This window comes from Delphinus delphis, chromosome 4 (assembly GCF_949987515.2).
Source record: "Delphinus delphis chromosome 4, mDelDel1.2, whole genome shotgun sequence".
Lineage (NCBI taxonomy): Eukaryota > Metazoa > Chordata > Mammalia > Artiodactyla > Delphinidae > Delphinus > Delphinus delphis.
In genome coordinates, this window is record NC_082686.1 from 28,092,416 (window position 1) to 28,111,887 (window position 19,472).

Genomic DNA, 19,472 nt, shown 5'->3' on the forward strand with positions numbered 1-19,472 from the left:
GGAGCTATATAGTACGAAATCTGCAAGCTCAGGTGATCATCTTTCTTGAGGAGATTTTCACAGGAAGCGCTTTGGAAATTGCAAGAAAATGTTGATAGGACATTAGACAAAGTGGTTTTATTAGGCTTATTGACTGAAAGCTCACTTTTCATGCGAATTGTGACCCAGTGTGCTTAGAGGACAGACTGTCTTCTCCTCCAGACCTCATCCCCCTCCAGCCAAAAGCAATGCTCTTTCCACCCACTCCCAGGATACCTGAAAGCAGGTATGTGTATCATGGGAATGAGAGTAAGGAGAATTAGATGGACCTTCCACTTGCTCCAGTCTGAAAAACTGCTATTAGCCTTTCATTCCTTTGGATTCTGAAAACTGTTTGATCAATAGAAAAAGAAATATAAATGACCTCTAAGTATGTAAAAAGATGCCAAACTGGTCTCATAATAAGGGCAATATAAATTAAAAATATACTCAGATAGAATTTTTTACTAATGAGATTAGCAATACCAAAATTTAACACATTTTTTTTGGTGACCCTTTGAACAAACAGGAATCCTCTTAGCATTGTTGGTGGGTGCCGTCCTGATGGAGGAGAATTAGGAAGAGCTATCAAACTTATAAGTGCAATTACCCTTTGGTTTTAGCAATCCCAATCTTGGGAACTGATCCTTCAGTAAAAATTGCACATATGAATGAAAAATATATACAGTTGTACATTGAAAAACTCTAAATATCACAACTTCAAAACAACTCAAGTTCCATCAGTAAGGGACTGGTTAAATTAACTATGAGATATTCACCCAATGGAATATTATACAGCAGTATAAAAGAATGGGGAAGCTCATTATATACCGATATGGAAATATCTCTAGGTTGTACCTTTTTTTAATCATCTTTATTAGAGTATAACTGCTTTACAATGGTGTGTCAATTTCTGCTTTATAACAAAAAAACTATGGAACGCTTCACGAATTTGCATGTCATCCTTGCGCAGGGGCCATGCTAATCTTCTCTGTATCATTCCAATTTTAGCATATGTGCTGCCCAAGTGTGCACTAGGTTGAATCTTTAAATGGCTAAATGAAGACACAGAGCAGTTCATATATAGCAATATATGTTTAGATGGAAAAAGGGAATCAGAATTCATCTTTATTCTTGCTTGGTATTTGCATAAAGATATATTGAAAGGATACTTAAGAAATTAATAACAGTGGTTACCTGTGGAAAGGAACAAGATGGATGGGGTCAGGGAAAGGAATAAGAATTATCAGTGTTTACTGTTTTTGTTTTTGAACCATGTGTAACCTACTAAATTTTTTTAGAGACAGTATATTTATGTATTTAAGTATTTATTTTGTAAAGCATTTTTTATTGTGGTAAAATATACACAGCTTAAAATCTGCCACTTTCACTATTTTTAAGCATACAATTCAGTGGCATTAATTACATTCACAATATTGTGCAACCCTCAGTATTGTCAACTTCCAGAACATTTTCATCACCCCAAACAGAAACTCTTAACAATTAAGCAGTAACTTTCCAGTCTCCCTTCCCCCAGCCTCTAGTTACCTCAAGTCTTCTTTCTGTCTCTATGACTTTGCCTATTCTAGAAATTTCATATCAGTGGAATCATATAATATTTGTCTTTTTGTGTCCAGTTTATTTCACTTAGCATGATGTCTTCAAGGTTTATGCATGTTGTACCATGTATCAGAACTTCATTTCTTTTTATGACTGAATAATATTCCACTATATGCATAAAACACATTTTCTTATCCATTCATCTGTTGGTGGATACTAAGGTTGTTTCTTCAGTTTGTCTATTATGATTAATGCTGTAATGAACATTAGAGTAAAAATGTCTGTTTGAGTCCTTGCTTTCAACTCTTTTGGCTATACACCTAAGAGTGGAATTGTTAAGTTATTTGGTAATTCTGAGTTTAACTTTTCAAGAAACCACTAAACTGTTTGCCACCGTGGCTTCACCTTTTACATTCCACCAGCACCGTACAAGGATTCCAATTTCTCTACACTGTCGCTAACACTTGTTATTTTCCATTATTTTGATTGTAGCCATGGTAGTAAGTGCGAAACTGTATCTCATTGTGGTTCGACCTGCTCAGAAATTTTAAATTAATGGGAAGACTGTCATAAATATCTTTTATTAAACTATAATACCTGTGAAAAAATACTATAATTCTGTTATTAAATCAAAAAGTCAGTTGACAGCTTGCAGACATCAGGTTGCTAAGGGCTTGCGACTGGGCAGGTCCTATCTTCTGAGTGTAAATAAAAGGCACCTACAACCATGGTTATTAATATCACATGTCTACCAGAAGCTAACTGCTTTATGCCATTGATCTTTCCCCACATTCCTGTGAGATAGATATTTTAATCCACTTTTTACAGATGAGGAAGCTGAGGGTCTTCTAGGATAAAGAACATAGCCAAAGTCAGACCTCTAGTAAATTGAAATGCCAGGATTCAAACAAATGTCTGCTTGACCTCCAGTCCTGAGCGCTTTCTGCCATAACAAGGCTTCAGAGGGAGGGAAACAACCAGGAAGGGACAGAAGACAATCAGGTGACATTTTAATTACTTCCAATCTTGCATGAGTTGGCTGTCATTTAAATGGGTTTTTTGTCCAGGATTTATTCCATTAAGCCCAAGTCTTTTCTTTTCTTCCTTTCTTCCTGCGGTGTGTGCCCTAACTTGCACCATTTTCTTTGAAATCTCAGATCCACAAACACTTTGCCAAAGACCACAGGGCTTCCTGCTAGCCTGGCACCTGAGGGCCTCTCCTTTCTCTGTGACTTGTGAACGCCCCAGGCTTCAGACCACAATTTCAAATACACTTCCAGCTAAGTGGCAGTTCCTCTACCGAAAGGAATAAGGTACGAGGCAGAAGAGATAGGCTGACCTCCAAGCTAGTCTGAACTGGGTCCTAGCAGAAAGAGAGTGCACCCAATGGTCAACTCATTCCATCCATGTACTGACAGGTGGAATGAATTGCCAGCCCCTTCCATGGATATCACGTTCTGCTTCGGGCACAGTGTCTTCATCTGTGAACAGCTGCTGCCAAATGCTGCGTGGAGATGGCCTGCCTGCCCGCCCGCCCCCCACCCCCACCAAAGAGAGTCTGCTGTAGAGCAAACCAGTCGCCTCTTGACCAGGTGCACATATGGGTGGGGCCATTAACAAGACCTGGGCAACCATCATCACACAGAGAAATATCAAACCCTGGGAAATTTTATGACCTTGCCAATGAAGCTAAGCTCTTTCTCTGTAGAAACTCAAGACAACTTTTACCACTTCGTCTCAACACAAAGAAGCTTTTAATGAGCTATATTACAATAAAAGCATTTCACTTGGAGAAGAATGTGTCACAGCGAGATATTACTTCAAGACGGATTTGTGTCCCTTGAATGGTGATATAAAAATAATCTTAAAAAAAGTTAGCCCAATTTATAAGAAAATCTTTTGTATATATATATATATATATATGGAGGCTACTCATTCAGAAAAAAACCCAATTCTGACTCTGTTGGGTAGGCTTTTAGATTCAGGTTCAAAAGGAAGGTCAAAGAAAGTGCGATCTGAAGCTTCTTGGAAAGATCTGGAATATATATGCCACCCTGCTTCTTCCTTCATGCTACTTGTATCATTGTGACCATCCACTAAACCCAGAACACTACAAGACTCTGTTCTTACCTTTTTTCTCCCCAGTTTAATTATTTTTAAATAGTTTTGAATAATAAAATTAAAACGTGAATTTATTTTCGTTGTAAACTTTAACTAAAAGTGAAATCCCCTTAACTCTCCCCAATCTCATTCCACATGGACATTTTCTATAATCAGCTTAGTGTGTACCATTCTGGGTCTTTTACAAACATTTACACTGACATAAGTACATTGTGACCCAGCTGTTTGATGAATAAACAGCTATTCAACAAATATTTTTTGAACACTTACTATTCAGAAGGCTTTGTTTCAGGTACAGGGGATATGAAAAGATTAGGTTATAATACATTGAGCACTTAACTTATGCCAGGACTTGTGCTGAGGAATTTACCTTTAATTTTGGATTTAATCAGCACAACAACCCTGAAGAGGTGTACTACTCTTTGTTCTACAGGTGAGAAAACTGAAGTTCAGAGAAGCTAGGTGATTTACCCAAGGTCACAGATGATAGATGATAGAGCTCAGACTCAAACAGAGGAGTGGCTGTGGAGAGCCCATAGTTTAATGACACAGCACGACAATGTACTGAAATAATAGTCGGTGTTGCCCCAGTGTTCAAGACACTCCTCCTAGGGCTTTACATATTTTGACTGATTTAATGTTGACAACAACACGAATATGTAGTGTTATCAGCCCCCATTTTACAGATGTGGATACTGAGGCTCAGTGAGGTTAATTAATTTACCCTAGATTATGCTAGTAATAAGTGCCAGAGCTGGGATCGGAATCCAGACAGTCTGGTTGCATTCCTTCATCTCTTAACTTCTACGTTACACTGTCCAACCCAATATTATGTGCACTGATGCAGATTCATGCTTAACAACTATGCAGCTCTTAATCATGTTTGCTTAGAGGTTTAACAACAACTAAAAATGCTTCCTTATAATGTAAATAAAATAATGGAATTCAGAATCATATATACGGTATGATTCTAATTATATCCAATAGATGGTCGAAAAATTTTTAGTAAGAAATTCATTTTAGTAAGAAATTCATTTTTTTGAAGTCTACTTTCTTTAAGGTTGTATAAAAAATATGAGTAGAACCAAAAGTAAATTAAACATTTTCACCCCGATTTACACCACAGTCTAGTTCTTCACGTTAACTTTACTCTTCAAACAACAGAAAGTGGGTGGCACTTTAGGAATTGGGAAAGAAGCCGGCTCCTCAAGGCACACATTTGTTTCTCCTGTTGGGTGTTTTTTCCCTTGCCATTTAGAAAAGGTCACCAAGTCTCTGTGTTCTCTTAATTCACCTGAGATTTGGTGGGAGGGTGGGCAAAAGCAAAAGTGGCCAGACAGTCAGCAGATCTGGCACCCACCTGCACCCAGCCTCCTGGAGGAGATTATGCCGTGTTGTGAGACGTGGTGGCCAGGTGAGTGTTTTTGGAGGAGGGGAGGTGGAAACAGGAGAACTGACCAGAGGTATAGGGAACTTCTCCCATCCCTGGGAAGTAGCTGGGCTTTTTTTCCCAGGTTCCTCAGTGAATGGAGACCAGTCCCCACATCCATGGTGACATCTAGCCCACTAGTAATATGACTTGGAGGGATAGTGCAAATATATGGTGAAGGATTGGGGGAAAGAGGGGAGGCAGGGGCTAAGTAGTAAAAACCATGCACTGGGAGGCCATATCAAGGATCCCTATGCCTGGCTTTAAAAAGTTAGATACCTGTAGTGACCAGTATAGAATGAAGAAAAAAAGTCCCTTTCCAGAATGTTCTTGAGACTGCAAAAGAGCACATAACATTTTTGGGAAGACATCCCTTCACTCAACTTCCATGCAGTATAGGGGTTAATAATGATTGAACCTTTCCTCCAACTCTGCTGGTGAGACCTTAGATTAAATTTGATTTGAAGATTGAAAGGAACACGACATTCTAGGTAGAGAAAAGACACAGGAAAACCTCAACTGTGGTTCTCTTTAGGTAGTGGAATCATGGGTTATTTTTTTTCTTTATCATTTTCTGTATTTTCAAGTTTTCTATGATTGTCACTTGTTCCTTACAAAATCATAAAACCAATTACTTTTTAAAAACTCTTATTAGTTATGTCACTTCACCATCCATCTGGCTTACTCATGCTTTATTTTCATCTAGACATTTTTACACTGCAAATGTTTGTTACAAGTAGGACAGCTATGATTTTTTCTCTAGAATCCAGTCCAAGAATTTGCATTTAGATATATGTAAATGAAAGCAATTTAGGCCAACATTATTCTATATGCTACTTGAAAAGAATTTTTAAAGTGTTAAGGAAAACTAGAGGGATTTAATCACTTTGTTCCATGCCAAACTCTAAGTCCAGAATCAGGCCATAAATGATGACAGGGGCCAGGCCAGCAACACCTCGACTAATGCTCCCAAGTGGTCATTCTGGCAACTAATTCCAACTTTGAAGAAAGGGAAACTGGGCCAAATATACAGGCCTAACAGAAAACCCCCATAGGCTGCTTGCATAATTGGAACAGCTACTTTGCAACTTCTCCTTGAGTCAATCACTGGTTTACAGTTATAGTTATTCACTTCAATTAGATGTGAACTGATACCAAAAATAGATGGGCTGTGTCAAGTTACTTTATCTCAGACGCAAGCGAGTCTATTATAATCCTATATAGAAACTAGTGCTTTTTAGAGACCACCTGCAGACAGATCTGTCTTTATCCAGACCTGCAAATGCAAACTGGATCCTAGGCTTCAGATCAGCACCAGGTCATCGTCAGGCTTCCTAGGGACTCCCTGTGTTGGTCTCATACATATGAGATTTTCTGAAGAATCCTAGTTGCTCGGTATCAATCCTTTCTTTTGTGTCCCACAGTCTCGCCTGTGATTTGCCTTCCAGTTTTTGCAAGAACTTTTATCTACAGAGCACTGTTTCCCTGAGCCACACCACTATGGATTGGAGTTTATTGTCCCAATGTAAGCTAGCTGAATAAATGCAAACTAGAACCTAATGTTCAGCCTTGCAGGATTTCCTTGAACCTGCTTGCCTGCGTCTAAGGGGTGCTTGGGCAACTGCTTGCCATTCATGGCTGTGGACCTGAGCCATCCTTGCTAAAATATCTGTCCCTTGGTATCATCTCCTCCCACCCCATTTATCCCAGTAATGGATGAGTCCATCCTTTACCATCGTTGGTCTTTACTCTCCAACAAATCAGCTTTGTGCCTTGTCATTCTTCACCTTTCATGTAACTAAGTTCAATAAACCATTTATTGAATATGACCTCATGTTGGTACTATTTCAGGTTGATACTAAGATGAATAAAGTTAGATCTTTGTCCTTAAGAAATTCATACTTCAGTGGATGTATTAGTTTCCTAGGGTTGCCTTAACAAAGTACCACAAACTGGGTAGTTTAGAGCAACAGAAATTTATTATCTCACAGTTCTGGTGGCTAGTTCTGAAATCAAGGTGTTGGCAGAGGTGATTCCTTCTAAGGTCTGTAGGGACAATCTGTTCTTTGTCTCTCCCCTGGCTTCTGGTAACCTTGGGTGCTCCTTGGCTTGTAGATGGTGTTCTCTCTGTGTCTTCACATTATCTTCCCTCTGTATCTTTTCTCTTTTAACAAGGAAACCTATCATACTGGATTAAAGGCCTACCTCCTCCAGTATGACCTCATCTTAACTTAGCTCATTGCATCAGTCACAACCTTATTTCCAAATAACATATTCTGAGAGAGTGGGGGTTAGGATTTCAACACATGAATTTTGGGGGAAGGCAGTTCATCCTGTAGGAGTGGGCAAAATGTATACAAATAGAATTAAATAGAATAAAATATGAGAAGCTAAATACTAACGATAAGCGCTAAGGATGAGTAAAGCACAGAGAAGTGTTGCATTATGATTGAGGTAAACTAGGCAGGGTTGACTCATGGCAGAATGAAGCTGTCATCTGAACAGTGAGTCAAGGATTCTCCTGGTGATGCTGCCACAGCGCAGAGAAGAATGTCTCACTACACCTGAACATGTAAAAGCCTCCCTCACCTGTAGGCAGCAGGCCAGAGTGACTGGGATCCTCTGGGCACACGTTTGACCCGTCTCTGAGTCCACCAGAGAAAGTGGTCTCCCCACAGTATACGCTATACAACTGATATCTGGGTGTCAGAGTCTACTGCGCTTATCAGATTTATTAGATAAAATTGCCGGAGGGCGGAAGTACCAAAAAGCATGAGTAATTAAAACACTGAGCTGCAATATTATTAAAAGTATATTAAAATCAATGACATCCATTTGAAAAGATACATTTCACACCCTGTCCTCCACAGTGGGCAATGTGGCTGAACAGAAACAGCCAAGCAAGGACTATTGTTAATGAAGGTCCTTGTGGAAAAGGCTGCCAGAGACAAAATGAGTTAAGTTCTTTATTGTGTCTTGACAGCCCACATGAATCTATGATAATGACAAATGTTCTCATTTCAAACTTTTTTCTTTTCCTGAGACATTTTACGTGTTATCTCCAATTTGCTTTGAATTTCTCCAAAGACATATGTTCTCCAAGAAAGTCTCTGCTTGCTTTCCATTAAGTAAGATCTTATCAAGGTGTTTGCATGTGACATCATGTTAGGACTATTAATCTTGTGACAGGACATGAAAAGGGGGGAGGGGGATTCCTTAACAGGTTGAGGGCTATTACCCTTGAGAAACAGTCCTCAGCACCCAACAAAAAGCACCAGCTTAGGAACTGCAACTGAAATTATTAATAAGCACTTTCCCAAAGCTAAAACTCTAGGCAAGAAGGTTGCTCCTCAGAAGGGTGCACAGTGGACAGTGGAAGCCAAAATGGCTTGTGTGCCACTGGGCTGGACCCTGCTGCTTCTGGATCATGGACCTGAAGGATTCTGGCAGGACACCAAAGGATGGTTGTTAATTCTCAGTGGCATTAAGTCTTCTCTGGTATTAAGACACAGCAAGTGGGGGCAACAACACAGATCTAGTGTGAAAGGAAAGATGATAATTCCCTTTTGCTGCTATAATGATTCTCTAAGGTACACAAACACATACACACTCGTGCACACAAACACACACAGATACACACACAGACAACACTTTAACAGACCGGCAGGAAATTGGCTTAAGATGAGGCTTTAGCGGTAAGCAAGGTCTAGACCAGCTGGGCCATAAGAGTATGATAAGGACTTTGATATTTGTCCTAAGAGCAATGGGAAGTCTTTGATGGATTTTAAGACAGAAAATACACCGTCATATTTGCGGTTTTCAAAGGTTATTTTGCCTGCAGCGTGGATATAGATTTAAACAGGGCAACGGTGGAGGAGCACAGTGGACTCCCTTGGCTACGGCAAGCCTATGAAGATGACAAAAGTGTATAAACCCCAGCAAGCGATATTTAGATGTTAAATCAAAGGACTTGATGGTGGCTTGAATACTGCAGATGGGAAAGAACATGATAAGAGACTTCCAGTTTTCTAGGCATACAACCAGATGGATGGTAGTGAAGTTATAGAGACAAAATGAAAAGGGGATAGTCTGACCACGTGGTCATGAGTTGGATTTTGAACATATTGCGTTGGCCAAGATTATAAAATATTTAAGTAGGAATGTTAAGTCGGGTATGCCTATACCTTAATGTAGCTTGGCATCTAATCTACTCAATACTGTCCAGCTATCTCTCCTTTGTTTTGCTAAATCAGTCTCAAAGTTTGTTTGTTTGTTTTAAATTTAATTGCAAACATTTTTATAATTGGAGAGAATGAGAAATCTTAGAATTGTGTTAAACTAGATGTATATAAAATGACCTAAGAAATGCTTTTTTTCCCTTTTTTATCCAGGAAGTGTTGTGATTTGAAGGAGCAGATATCATACAGGGGTCAAGGGTCTACCAGAGCAGCAAAAAATGTAGCAAAGTCAGTTCAACCTTGGTTAGGTACTAAGAGAACTGAGGTTTATTATTTGTAGGGAATTATATGTGCTCTTGCCATATGTTAACCAGCTTTTTCTATTCTTCTCCAGACTATATCCATTTGGTGTCTCTGTTTAGGGGAATACAGAGTGCAGCCCCACAGTACAGTTCTGCCAATATGTCAGGACAAAGCCTGCATCCAGACCAGTCATTGGGGGAGAAATATGTCTGTTCCATGTTCCCTGTTTCTTCCAACTAGTTTGAGACAGGTCTCAGAATTTGCCTGAATATTATTCTGAATCTATGAAGTAAATGTCAAGTATTTTATCTCCATATCCCTAAAAGTGAGAATGGGTTGCTAGGGGAAATGCTCGTCAGTCATAAAGCATTTCCAAAGGGAGGATATATTGAATGAAAATGATAATTCTTGTCTTGTTTAACGAGCTTTCATGGAAGCTCCTGGGGGTAGTAAAAATTTATACTCCTACCAGGACAGCCCCAGAATATGGCGTCCGCATGGGATGGAATGTGGTTCTGGGAAGCTGAGAAAAGGACAGCTGTCGGTTCCCCTTTACTTGACTGAATAGTTCATCTCGGCTGTACCTGGGAGGTTTATATCTCATGGGGTGGAAGATGGTGTAATCAGGTCAGAAATTTTTGACTTAATCCTTTCTTAGAAAAAGGCTGACTGTTGAGTGTGGGCTGAATAACGTGCAGTCAAGTTTAACATTGACAATAACCTAAAGCTGAAGACTGGTAAAGGATTTGCACTCTGCGAGCTGCCATGGACTAAAGGACAGCTAGACTGTTACAGAGATCCCAGAAAGACTTCGCAGGATAAAGCAGTACAAGCCATCTCACTGCCTCAAAGAACACAAAAGACTACAGTAACACTAGGTTTATTCCAATACTTATTCTTTATGATTCTCAATCTTCTCATAAGTAAAATGGAAACAGTGAGACTTACCTTATAAGGTTCTTGTGAAGATTAAATGAATGAAGGATGCCAAGTGTTAGAGCAGCACTTGGGACCTTCCAGGAGCTCTATACACAACAGATTATTATTATTATTGAAATAAAGATTAAAATATCATTGTTAAGAAATTATTACAGAATATAATTTTATCGGTTACTATAATAAGGTTCTCATATAAAGGAAATTTTCTATTTAAAATGAAAAAAGTGACAACACTTCTGCCTTTTGTCATGAGCTATAATCATTCATGTTAGTAGAAGAATAAATTTTCTTTCACTTACAAAAACTGATGGGAATGCAAGCCATGCCTAAGAATTTGACGTTTAAGGTGAGACTATAATTTTAAGACCTTAAATGTTGCCTTTGTTTAACGAAAGGTCTTACTGATCATTTCTGATGGGATAAGAGAAGTCCCAGTCCTGAAGGAAAAAGAATAAGGGTAAGAAAACTGAACTGTTTTGCAAAATGAAGCAAGAAGAATTTTTATTTTAGCCCTGTGTTCCAGGAATTAATTTTAATATATTTAGTACCCTTTTACTTGAAAATGATTTTAAAGAAACACTCAATTCAAACTGGCTTAAGCAAAAGAGAGAACTTATTATGTAGAAGTCCGGGGACAGCATCAACTTTAGGTGGAACTAGTTTTCAGATGTGCTCCAGGCCCCATCTATTGATATTCTGTTGGAGTCCACGTGGTAGCCACAAGTTGCCTCAAACCCACACCAGAATAATACCTTGGAGGTCTTGCTCCTCTGAAGCAAAGGAAGATAATTTTCCTATAAGAAAAGGGAACAAATTCTTAGTGTACACACACTCACACACATCTCACCATACAAATCTACTTAACATGTGGGTGGAAAATTAAAGATTCCTGGTGTTTCCTCATATTTCCCATTTGGGAAGAAGCCTGTAAGCCTGGATTCCTTGTACGGGATACTGAGTCATAGAAAATGTGTACTCTAACCCAGATCTCACAAGCCCAGCAGAGGGTGCAGCACAGGAAAAGTCTTGCCTAAATAAGTTGTACTGTTGGCTTTGGTCCTGTGAGTACATTTGTCCCTGAGAACCCAAAGAATGGACATTTACATCAGAGCAGCACAACACAGTGACTAAGATGACAATAACTATGTAGCCCCTCTAGCTGACATGCTGTGATAATGAATTTGATGTGTCAAATTGGCTGGGCCACAATCCCCAGATATTGGTTCAAATACTGGTCTGGATGTTGCCTGAAGGTATTTATTTAGATGAGATGAAGATTTAAATTGGTAGACTTTGAGTCCAGCAGATTACCATCCATAATGTGGGTGATCTTCATCCAGTCAGTTGAAGGCCTTAAGGGAAAATGATGGAGGTTCTCCTAGGAAGGAGGACTTGTACCTACAGACTGTTTTTGGACCCAAGCTCCAGCATCAACTCTTCCCTAGGCTTCCACCTTGCCGGTGTGCCCTGCAGAGTTTGGACTTGCCAGGCTCCACAGTCACGTGAGCCAACTCCTTACAATAAATCTCTCTCTCAACATATACACACTCACACACAAATACACACATACACTCGCACACACACACACACACACACACACACACACACACACACACCTTATTAGTTCTGTCTTTCTGGAGAACTGTGAGTAATACACATACTAATGTGGATGTGGTACTAGTATATCTGGAAGAGCCAACTTAGTCCTTGTATTAGTTTCCCATTGCTGCTGTAACAAATCCATAAATTTAGTGGATTTAAACAGCATAAAGTTATTATCATGTAGTTTTGGAGGTCAGAAGTCTACTGCAGGTGTCACTGGGCTAAAATGAAAGTGTTAGCAGTATCTGTCTTCCTTCTGGAGGCTCTAGGAAAGAATCCGTCCCTTGCCTTCTCCAGCTCTGGACGTCACCTGCATTCCTTGGCACATGGCGAATCCCTCCCTTTTCAAAGCCTGCAGTATGGTGTCTTCCAATTTGTCTCTGAGTCTGACTCTTCTGTTTCTCTCTTATAAGAACCCTTCTGGTTACTTTGGGCTCACCTGGATAATCCAGGGTCATCTCCCTCAAAGTCTTTAGTTCAGTCACATCTGCAATGTCTGTTTCGTCATGTGAAATAACAGATTCACAGGTCCCAGGGATGAGGACATGCACATTTTATGGGTGTCTTTATTCTGCCTACCACAGCTCTTCATGATGCATTCAGTCACCCACTCAACAAGAATTTACTGAGCGACCACCATGTGCTGTGAGCTGAGACAACTTTCTGCTGTTCTAGAAGCTGGCATTTCAGCCAACAGTGAATAAAGACAGGTCTGGTTTTCACTCTCATGGAGTTTACTTCTAATACGGTTAGACACAAAACAGGTAAGTAAATAATATAGAGATACATTTAATTTCAAATTTCAATAGATTTATAAGAAATCTGGAAAAAAATGGATTAGTGTGATGACTGGAGTTGGGATGGGATGGCTTCTAAGGTGAAGCTTTTGAAGCTGTGACTCAAATTGGAAGAGGCCACTAGCCATATCAAGATATGTGAGAAGAACATTTCAGGCAGAGGAAACAGCCATTGCCCAGGCCTCCAGTAGTGATGAGTGTGATGTGTAGGAGAATGCAGTTACATGGTGGCACAAGATGGCATCAGAGACAGGAGCAGAGCTGGGTTGTGTAAGGCTTTGTAGGCTTTGGGTTTATGCAAGGGCTTGAGGAGCCACCATTTTTCCCTGTGTAGGATGGTCCTTGGTAGAGAAATATGTTCCCACTAAGGACCTGCTCACCAGGTGAGCTGCTGGTAGCCCATTTCTGGCTGACGACAATTTGTCAAGAGTCCTCCATTCAGGCCCTATCCCTGCCAGCGATTTTTCCTTTCCCATAGAATACTTCCTACCACACCAGCAATTTGCCACAGTCAACATGCTTGCATGATTTAAACAGCAAAACTTCTTTGAGTTTATGTAGAAATATCTGAATTTGCTGATCATTCTTCAAATGCATTTTGCCCATGTGGAAACACACACAGAATATTCATAGGAAAAGAAATTAGGTTTGTTGTCTCCTACCTAGTTCAACCATTTAGTGTTAGCATCTTATCACTACCCAATAAAAAAAATTACAGATGCTCTCCACCCCACCCCAACTTAACTAGGTTTCAATAAAAGCTATTGTAGGTTTCTTTCCTTCACAACAGGAGAAAGTCTCTGTGTTTCTCAACACACATAAATTTGCAGGAAACAGAGCTGAAGGTAAAGGGGAAAATTGATTTGATAATCTTGAAGCGTAATTCACCTGGCGGAAAAAAATGTCACAACCTTATTTTTAAAGTCCAAACAACAACAACAACAAATGTATCCTTTTCTGTGTGGGCAGTTAGGGCAGGAATCAGGAACCTGGTTAAGTAGCAATTTGAGAATCATAGTCAGAAAATAGCAAATAAAACAAAAAGTGTTACAAACAAACAAACACACAACAAACAAGGACTGGCTTGATCCTTGGTAAACATCAATCTCTAACTTCATCTATAGTTTTCTCCATATCTGATTTCTCCCTTCACCTATGTCCCCACTCATTTTCATTAATTTATGGTTTATCCTTTCTGTGCTCCTTTTAGGTAAAATAAGCATACACATACATATTCTTATTGTCTCTTTCTTACAATAAAAGAAACATATTACCCTGTACTTTGTTTTTGTCCACGAATCTTTAAAATAACTCCATATCAACTTCTTTCTCTCTCTGCCTCTCTCTCTCACCGTGGGTGTCTCTCTCTAGATGGTTTCACAGTACTTCATTTTATGATTATACTATAATTTATTCAGTGTCCTATGACAGAATGGCTATTTCGGTTATTTTCTATAAATTGCTATTATATATAATGATGCATTTATAACTTTGGTTTGTATTTGTGGGACTACATCTTCAGGCAAATTCCTAGAAGTGGGTTTGCTCTATCAAAGGGTCATAAGGTAAATGAACACATAGTTTTGTGAGACAGTGAAAAATTCCCTTCCAATGGGATTGGACCAGTTTGCACTCCCACCAGCAATTTGTGAGTGTAGGTTTCTCCATTGCCTCACCACAGAGTGGATTGTTAGGTTTTTAAATTTTTCAGTTAAGAAGTCATATCACACAGTAGATTTAATTGGCATTTCTCTTATTATGAGTGGAGGTTTTTTTCTCATATTTATATACTAGATGTAAATCTTTTTATGGAATTGTATATTCATGGTTTTGCCCATTTCTTCTAACAGATTTTGATATTTTTCCCCTTTGATAGTACAGAATTCTGTATTAAAAAAAATCAGCCTTTTATCAAGACATTTCATCTATTTTTACACAGTGTCATCTTCTTTAGATTTTACTTATGGTTTCTTTGTTATGAAATCTGTTTCTATTTAGTAAAATTTACCAGTCTTTTCTTTTATGGTAACTGGATTTTGAATCTAGCTAAAAAGGCTTTCCCCACCCTCAGATTATAGAAAACTTACCCATATTTTCTGCTAATAGTCATATGGTCTCATTATTTGTTCTTACATTTCAGACTCATTTGGAATTTTTTCTGGTGCATTGTGTGAAATATAAATTCAATTTTATCTTTTTTCCAAATAGCTATCCAGCTGTCCCCAATTTATAAAATGTCCATGTTTTCCCCAGTTTTTTGCAATATTACTTATATGAAATTTTCATATACACTTGGGTTTATTCCTAGGCTTTCTACTAGGTTTCATTAGTATATTTATTTGTGTCCCAGTACCACACTTTTAAAATCAAGGCTTGATTGTATATTTTAATGTCTGGTAGGGTTAGTTCTCCCTTATTCCTCTTCTTTTCCAGGGATTTCCAAGCTACTCTTCCATGTTTTTTTCATATGGTCTTCAAAACAACTTATCTGATTCAGGGGAAAAAATCTTGTTATTTGTATAGGGCTTGCACTGAATTTATACACAAAATTGAAGAAAATCTTTATGATGTTGAATCATCCCGTGCAAGAACAGGTATCTCCTTCCATTTCTTTAGGTCTTTGCCTTTATCAGAAGTGCTTTCAAGTTTTCAACGTATATGTTTTGCCCATTTCTTATTAAGTTTATTCCTAAATATTGAGAGAGAGGGGAAGAATTGTAAGAACTTTTGCTTTTGATGACTTACTCTATTATATTGTTTTTTTCTATTTTTTTCCACTGTTGTTATTTTTATTGTTTCCTTCATTCTCCTTACCTTATGTTTCTTTTGATTTTCTTTTTCTAGGTTAAAATGGAAGCTTGGATTATTTAGCCTTTTCTTTACTAACACAGGATTAAAGCTATAAATTTACCTCTAAGACCTGTTAGATGCATTTCACAAAGTTTGTATTGTTTTTATTATCTTGCAGTTCAGAATATTTTCTAATCTTTCTTGTAATTTTACCTTTGACCCATGAGTTATTTAGAATTCATTTATCTGTTTTTTTCTCAAAATTTAAAAAGTTTTTATATTTGAAGAATATATTTTTAGATATCGTATTTAATTGTAATGATTATTTTTTTCTTTTTAGCACTTTAAAAATATTCCATCATTTCCTAGTTTGCATTGTTTCTGGTGAGAAATAGGTTGTAATTCTTTTTCTTTTTCCCTCTGTAATCTGTCTCTTTTTCTCTGTTACTTTTAAGATTTTTCTCTTCATCATTGTTTTAATAAATTTGATTAAGATATGCCTTGGGCTTTTTCTTATGTTTACTTTCTTGCTGCTCAGTGAGCTTCTTGGATCCATATGTTGATATTTTTCATATTTTCTGACCCTTTAATCCTTCATGGGATCCAATTTTATTTTCATTAGACTGTTTATATTATCCTAGAGAAGTGAAGTTCAGCTTGTTTTTGTTTGTTTCTTCTTCAGTATCTCTTTTTTTAATTTGCTTAGATTAGTTTCTATTGTCATATCAAGGTCTCTCATCTTTTCTCTTGTAGTATATAATTTGTTTTTCAGCATATTTAGGAATATTTTCATTTCAAATATTGTATTTTTCAGCTCTAGTTGTCTCTCATTGGCTGAGCTCTTGCCAGGTGAGAAGAGGAAGTCTTTCTTCTTCATGACGGACTCAGCTATCATCATAGGGCATGAGAGCTTTCCCTTCTGGCCTCCAGATTCTGTTTTGTTTGAGGTTTCTGTTTATTAATTTTTACATTTGCATGCAAGAAGGACATGAATTTGGGGGGTGGTCAAAAGTGGGATGCTATGATCTGAAAGTTTATGTCAAATCCCGCGCCCCAATTCATATGGTGAAAACCTAGTGCCCAATGCAATGGTATTGAGAGGTGGGACATTTGGGAGGGGATTAGGTCATGATGGAGCAGCCTTCATGAATGAGATTTATGTTTTTATGAAAGAGGCCTGAGGGAGGTTCCTAGTCCCTTCTTCCAATTAAAGCTACAAGGACACTTCTGTGATATGGAAGCTGGCCTCACCAGACCATGTTGTTTTTCTGATCCTGGACTTTCGGCCTTTAGAATTGTAAGAAATAAACTATCATTGTTTATAAGCTACCCAGTTGCTAGTATTTTGTTATAGCAACAAAAATGGACTAAGACGATCAGTTTATCATTACCTAATATTTTACCTAATACTAATATTACCTAATACTTTTTCTTTCTCCAGGAGTTCTTTGTTCTGCCTTGTAGCATCTCATCCTACACAGTGCAACTTTAAACCAAAGATTGAAGGGAACCCTTACACAGATTTCTGGGGATCTTTCTCTGAGTAGTTCCCTTCTTTCCACTCAACCACACAGAGTCTAATTACCTAATCCTCCTCAAGTTCTAATCTGTGTTTCTTCCATTCAAGGAGTCCACTGTGTTCTGCAATGGACTCCCCTTCCCTGTACCACAGCCCAGAAATTGCCGTCAAGAAGAAACGCTGGGAAATCATAGGGCTCCTCTCATTTGTTTCCCTTCTGTCAGAGGCCACAGTCTTACAATATATCTATTTTTTGTCCAAAGTCTAAATACAATTGTTTCATATATTTTGTCTACTCTTAATTGTTTGTATCAGAAGAGCTAGTCCCATACTAGTTAATCCATCATGGTCAGAAGCAAAAGTTCTCTGCATAGCACTTTACTATTCAAAGAAAAAGAGACTATCATGGTTAGGAAAAAAAAATCTCAAGGATCAGCAAGAGACTAACCCACCCCACTCCCATGAGATTTGAATTTCCTTTTCTAAATATCTAGTAAATTGCTGTTTGGACTATACTTAATCATCTCCAGTAATGATGAGGCCAGTATTCCCAAGGTAGACTTACATCCTAGGCTGGTAGGAGAGCCTTCTTTATAATGAGCAGAACTCTGTCTCCCTGTAACTTCTACCTCATCCTTATTTTATCTCTCAGTTCAGTAGGTCTACTCTCTCTTCCACTGAATGGTCCTACAAATAGTTGAAAACAGCATCATGTTCCCAGAACCAGCTCTCGTCCAGACTGAGCATGCCCATTCTCTCTGACTTACTCCACAAGAGTGAGCAAGTAAGGAAGAAAGACAACTGCTTTACTGTATTCTCTTCCCTGCCTTTAGGTATCAATATATGCACCAACTTGAAATCTCAGAAGAAAATTGCCCTTAAAGCCCTCCTTCACTCTTAGCTTGAATCAGATATGCCTAATTTGATCAAAGGATCACTCAGCTTTGGCAAACAGCCTTTGTAGTTGGCATCTTTCAGAATATCTTGTTACCAAGCCAAACTTAGGTCCACTCGCCGGTGCTTAGTAAAGCCAATCTACTGACACCAGGTTGTGGTGCAGGTAAGTGCACTATCTATTGCAGGGAGCCAAGCAAGGAAGTCAGGGGAACTAGTGCTCAAAACATCCAAACTCCCTGATGGGTTTCAAGAAAGCATTTTTAAAGGCCCTGTGAGGGAGGGGAGTTGCAGGGTATATGATCAGCTTGTACACAATTCTCTGATTGGTTGATGGTAAGGTAACAGGATGGTGTCACATTATCAATCCTCAGGCTCCAGTAGGTCTGGGAGCTATGTGCTCATCATCATCAAGTAGTTAACTTCTTCTGTTTAGTGGGGGTTTTAGCATCTGTAAAACAACTCAGAAAATGTGCAACAGATGCTGTTATCTAGGTACTTCAGAGAGGAACTAAAGCAGAGGACATGGGGTAAGGGGTTTGTCCTGGGGAAGCGCCATAGTGTCCTGGTTGGTTACAATCCTAGGACTAGTGAAAAGAGCCTTTACATAGCTCTATGACATAGAAAACACTACTCCTCACTATGTTTTCAAATAAAGCCACAGGACAAGTAGATAATAGCTTCATTAATTGGGAAATGGGAACTAGAAGACAGGGAGGAAAGTATAATTTTATTGAAGTATATGGTTCCATTTCCAATTGATAACTTTAAAAGTAAAATTGGACATAAAATTTCAGCCTCTAAAAGTCAGTGAGGGGACTTCCCTGGTGGCACAGTGGTTAAGAATCCACCTGACAACGCAGGGGACACTGGTTCGAGCCCTGGTCTGGGAAGATTCCACATGCCACGGAGCAACTAAGCCCATGCACCACAACTACTGAAGCCCGTGCACCTAGAGCCCGTGCTCCGCAACAAGAGAAGCCACTGCAATGAGAAGCCCGCGTGCCACCATGAAGAGTAGCCCCTGCTCGCCACAACTAGACAAACCCCTGTGCAGCAACGAAGACCAAATGCAGCCAAAAATATATTAATTAATTAATTAATTAAAAACAAAAAGTCAGTGAATATATCTGAAGATCAGGCGTACTTTATGGTCCTGATATTATTTATTGCTTGATTTTCTCCTAATAATGAGATATCAGCACTTTGATTTTATTCTAAAATTAGGTTTAATCTTACTTAATAAATGTGTTATAGTCAAGTTAAAGATACATTGTCTTGGAAAACATGTTCACCTCTTTGTTTCTAATAAAGACCAGTCT

The 19,472-nt window shown here is 38.6% G+C and overlaps 1 non-coding gene across 1 annotated transcript; it reads right to left on the reverse strand.

Annotated features, from left to right (window-relative positions):
• Positions 1-946: 946 nt before the first annotated feature.
• Positions 947-1,053, reverse strand: LOC132425187 (U6 spliceosomal RNA). The gene has a single exon (XR_009519380.1). It is a non-coding gene; the product is annotated as a U6 spliceosomal RNA (small nuclear RNA).
• Positions 1,054-19,472: the final 18,419 nt, after the last annotated feature.